Raw genomic sequence first — 5,404 nt, 5'->3', positions numbered from 1 at the left:
ACCCGCCTAAGAGGCCCGCCCAGCCACCTAGCCCCCGCCTAGCCGCCTAGCGCCCGCCTAGCCCAACATCGCCAGCTTGTTGCAGATTTTGACGGAGAAAAATCTGATAGCGGAGACAGGGTCGAGTTCTAGAGCCATAGAATTGGACCATATTCAGGAGGAGATTGAGGAGGTGTCTGCCGTTCCGGAAGTGAAGGAGAAGAAGAAGAACAGAAATGCTTTGAGGAAGGGGTCGGAAGGTGAAGAGGTCTGAGCTATGCAGGTCTGCTTGCTTTTGAAAGGCGAGTTTTGATTTTTTGGAGTCTATCATTCATTTCTTGTGTTTTGTTTGATGGTGTATATCATGCTCATCTACCAGTTCATTTATATAGTAAATCGACTCGTTTGAATTGTTAATTCCCAGACAATTCTTCAGAAAGCATCTGGATCACGAAAAAATTATGTACAAGAAATGCAGAAAGTGGGAAAGTTGGATCCCAAAGTGAACGGACAAAGCATCCAGCTTGTCTCCAGCAGTGCTCAAATAATAGAAATGATTGCAGTTCAAGATCACACTAAGGTGTCAAGAAAAGTGTTTTGTTGCTCCTTTTACTTTATTTTTTGTTGTTGTCATTGAGTTTTCGTTTCTTCTTAGTAACAGGTGAATAAGTAAGATAGACTTGTTTATGAACCTTATTAATTGCTTTTGTCTTTATAGCTTCTTATCAGACTTATATGTTGTGTACTCCTACCATGTTATCTGGACTCAATGACTTTATCTTCTTATTTGCTTTAAACTTTTATTTATTTCTTTTGCATCTGTGTCTTTTAGTCTCTTGAACTAGTCTATATTATGATAATTTTGTAGAGAAATAACACAACTAGGAAGCAAGGGGTGAAGGCATCGGTACAAGAGCTTGCTTCTCGAGCTGCTTCCCGAGTCAAGGCTGTAGCTGCGGAAAAGATCACACCACCAAATTCGGCATATCAATTTGAGGTTTCTTGGTGAGGATTCTCTGGAGATAATGCTCGACAGACTAGCCTGTTGAAGGTATGCAAAAGTATTCATGTGGTTTACTGTAAAAAAATATAGTCTACCAAAATGCAAGATTCATATGTTCGTTGTCATCCCAAAGTAGGTGACCATGAATGTGTTCTTTTTGCATGGTGGTCATCCGTGCGGTTGACCACTGCAAAGATTCTATTAGTCTCGTCTATTGTCCTCTTTGGATGGTTGCCAGAAGTATACCAGTAATTGCATTGTCAGTCTGCCTATCTGGCTTCTGCATGCTAGGGGCCATCCAAGAAGTTCCCCATTTGTTGTGTCCCTTTTGAACAATTTCAAATGTCCATAAAGGATTGTGAATGCAGTTGGTATTTGTTTAGGAAATCATCACTCATTCTGACTTTCCATTTATGTTGTTACTTTGTTTCATGCTATTTTTTGTGTTATTTCTGTACAGGCTATATCTCCAAGTGCATTGCCGCAGATATTCAAAAATGCTTTGACTGTTCCCATACTTCTTGACATTATCAAGTGTGTAGCAACCTTTTTCGTGTAAGTAATGTTTATGTCTGATATGTATGTTTTCTTGTTGAGCTTGATAAAATGCTTATGGCCCCACCTTTGATTTATTTCTTTGGCAGTGAAAAAATGGATTTGGCCGTCAATTATCTGGAGAACTTAACCAGGGTTCCAAGATTTGACACACTCATCATGTTTCTTTCATCCTCAGACAACGCTGGTATGCATGCTTCTGTTTTAAATTCCTTGAGATTTTCAAAAGCTTACAGTTGAATTCCTGGATTTCAAATGTTTTTTTAAGTAGAGTATACCTATATCAATGTGGTATATTAGTCTCAGCGACTAGTATTGCTTGTCTTGATTGAATCATTCCTTATTTTCTGATTTGTTAGTCATCCTGCCCATTTTTATAGGGTTTATGATTCATATTTTCCATTAGTTTCATATCCTATACTAACCCAATAACCTTTCAAACAACATATGTATATCTTTGCATACTGAGTTGTTTCAAGTCGCAATAAATCAATGTTATGTGGGGGTCTTCTAGATTTTGCACTATGCTTTTCACATGGAGATCATGTGTCATTTACAATCACCTGACTCTTTCATGTTAAACCCACTATATTATGCATCAAAAATAAAAACCCTACTATATAATACAGAAAATAACCCTACATGCAAGTAGATGCTTTGTAATCTTACAGATCAGAGATCATTTTTTGTGAACTCACCCGAATAATGCAAAAACAGAACCAGAATACTGATTGGCTAGGCATATATTATGTGCTGCACGCGAAAGATTTCTCTTCGAAGCAAAAACAGTTGGAGATAGGAGGTTGAACAGAGTTTGTATGGCCAAGTAACTAGCAAAAAGTAAAGACTTCTCTTCTGGGATGGATGAGCAACTAGCTAAGGAGGCAATAAAAGCAGGTAGACCATTGATCTTGCATTAATAGTCATGTATATGTTTTGTGATGTACATTTTACAGTGCATAATGGTCTTCAGATAATTTTTTGTTTCTTATAGAGGCATGTCTAGTTGCATTAATACCAAGAATTTCCTCACACTTAAGTGATTGTTCTTAATCCATAGCTTGTTGCTGCATTTTCAAAAGGCCGAGAGAGTGATTACTTCTACGCTTCTTTATATGCTGGGCTTTATTATGAAAGTCAGGTTTCTTAACGCCTAGCTTGTTGCTGCATTTTCAAAATGCCTAGGCGGTCTAAAACACTTGAATGGCATTTGCCACGCGTCAAAACACTTGAAAAGTACCCCCGATTTCGGGTTTGGCCAAAGTGAGTTGGGGCTCCAAGTTTCAACATATCCAAAGCAGATACTGAAAAGAGAGAAATTTCACAATAAATCAATTTGAGAGTTCAATTTTTTCTTCTTCTTTTTTTCGTAGAGAATTGCATTCTGGGTTAGAGTGGTCTTGGTAATTGCTTCACTTTTCAAACAACACTTTACATGAAGAAAACTACCACCTCTCTTACTACTATACCCATAAAACCTTGTTTGAAATTGTTGTTCTCGTTGGCAAAGGGATTGCAAAATCACCATCTTGCATTTTTCTCACAACTAGTAAGAAATAATATCAGCCTCTCAATTTCTTTCATAGTTAGTAAAATACGGAACGGGAAAAATAAGAATAAAATATGTTCGTGTTTTATTCGGCAAAATTTTGGCAAGTTACAACTGAAAAGTTCGGCCATTATATAATATTTTAATATATATTATTTTGATTCAATAATATGTGAAAATTATGTGTATAATACGTGTATATGAAGAATTTATACATGTATGTGAATTTTGTGTGTATTATTGAAAATTTTGTATAAAAAAAATGTGTATATGAAAAATATAAACGTATGTGTACAATATGTGTATTGTATGTTTGCTTTTTCACAAAATGTGTATTTTGCCCAGTCTTTAAGACGTGTATGGAAAATAGAGACTCGAGTAATGTACTAATAGTAATGGATAATCCTATAAACTACTCTTATCGATAAAAGAAAATTAGGGAAACTTTTTTTAAAAAAGGGACCTAGTTAGCCGCACGGCTGTACTATTCATTAAAAAAATTTAAAAAAATGTCGCTTATAGCCGTGCGGCTGTACTATTTATTACAGTATAGCCGCGCGGCTATACTCTTTATTAAAACAAATTTTAAAAATCCCGAGTCTAGCCGACCGGCTATACTCTTTGATACTTACAACGTATAGCCGACCGGCTATACTTTTTAAAAAAATAAAAAATAAAAAAGACCCTCCTTTTTAAAAAAATAAAAAATAAAAAAGACCCTCCAAGCGCCTAGGCTAGGTGGCCCATTTTTTATTTTTTTACTCGTATAGCCGCACGGCTATACTATTCATTTCTTAAAAAATTTAAAAAACCACATGATAGCCGTGCGGCTATACGATTTATTAAAAATAATTAAATAGAAAAATGGACCCTCCTAATAGCGCCTAGGAGGCAGATTTTTTATTTTTAATTTTTTTTTAAAGAGTATAGCCGCCCGGTTATACTCCACGCAGCTATACTATTTATTTAAAAAAATAAAAAATATTCCACGGTAAGAACTAAGAGCACAAAAAGAACCATTGCTCAACCTGATCAACTCTTGACAATTCCTCTTGCAATAACACTGGCTGTTGGAGTTTTAGGAGTCTATATAAAGGGAATCTTTACTTGAAATTGATGTGATTTCAAAAATCATTGGACTGATAAACCTTAACTTTACCCCCCTTTGGTCCCACTATAAGTGTATTGCAAGTACCCTTCTGCTCAGGAAAGACAGTTAACAGAGAGAGGTTACGCATGAAGCAAAACAAAAGCTTTCTAGTTTGAGAGTTTGCAAAGAAGTTTTCCCTAGAAATTTTGAAATTTTGTGGCCTACTTCCATTAGTTTATACTTTATAGTTATTAATTTGCTAGATTCAACATATCCAAAGCAAATATTGAAAAGAGAGAATTTTCATAGTAAATCAATATGAGAGTTCAATTTTTTCTTCTTCTTTTTTGTGTGGGAATATTTGCCTTTGATCTACCTCATTCTCTTGAGTGATACTAAATTATGTTACTGCACTAATTATTTGTCGTAGAGAATTGCACGCTGAGTTGGAGTGGTCTTGGTAATTGCTTCACTTTTCAAACAACACTTTACATGAAGAATTCTACCACTTCTCTTACTACTATACCCATAACACTTTGTTTGACATTGTTGTTCTCGTTGGCAAAGAGATTGCAAAATCACCATGTTGCATTTTTCATACAACAAGTAAGAGATAATCTCAGCCTCTCAATTTCTTTCATAGTTAGTAAAATATAGAATGGGAAATAATGAACAAAATACATACGTGTTTTATTCAGCAAAACTTTGGCAAGTTACAACTGAAAAGTTCGGCCACTATATAATATTTTAATATATATTATTTTTATTCAATAATTTGTGAAAATTATGTGTATAATACATGAATTTTGTGTGTATTATTGAAAATTTTGTAAAAACCACGTGTATTAAAAATGAAAAATACGTACGTATGTGCACAATAAGTGTATTGTATGTTTGCTTTTTACAAAACGTGTATTGTACCGAGTCTTTAAAACGTGTATGGAAAATGGAAGTATTATTGAAAATACATATGTACTTGTATAATACAAGTATTAAACGGGAAAATGCTAAATTCTTTATATGGGTAAAACTGTAGAAAAGTAAAAAATTAAAAAGGGACAATGGAGACTCGTGTAATGAAGTAATAGTAATGGATAATGCTCTAAACTACTCTTATTGATAATAGTAAATTAGAGAATTTTTTTTTTTAAAAAGGACCCAATATAGCATTAATAAAAAAATAAAAATAAAAAGTCCCGAATATAGCCGCCCGTCTATACTATTGATT

The 5,404-nt window shown here is 34.5% G+C and overlaps 1 long non-coding RNA gene across 1 annotated transcript; it reads left to right on the top strand.

The window, feature by feature from the left end:
* Positions 1 to 433: 433 nt before the first annotated feature.
* Positions 434 to 1,717, top strand: LOC110744730 (uncharacterized). Its single transcript, XR_002524702.2, has 4 exons — positions 434 to 559; positions 848 to 1,030; positions 1,443 to 1,537; positions 1,627 to 1,717. It is a non-coding gene; the product is annotated as an uncharacterized LOC110744730 (long non-coding RNA).
* The last annotated feature ends 3,687 nt before the right edge of the window (positions 1,718 to 5,404 follow it).

This window comes from Prunus avium, chromosome 2, assembly GCF_965620075.1.
Source record: "Prunus avium chromosome 2, drPruAviu1.hap1.1, whole genome shotgun sequence".
In the NCBI taxonomy this organism is placed as follows: domain Eukaryota; kingdom Viridiplantae; phylum Streptophyta; class Magnoliopsida; order Rosales; family Rosaceae; genus Prunus; species Prunus avium.
Note: the sequence above shows the minus strand (reverse complement) of the source record. Positions and strands in the feature narration are given on the sequence as shown.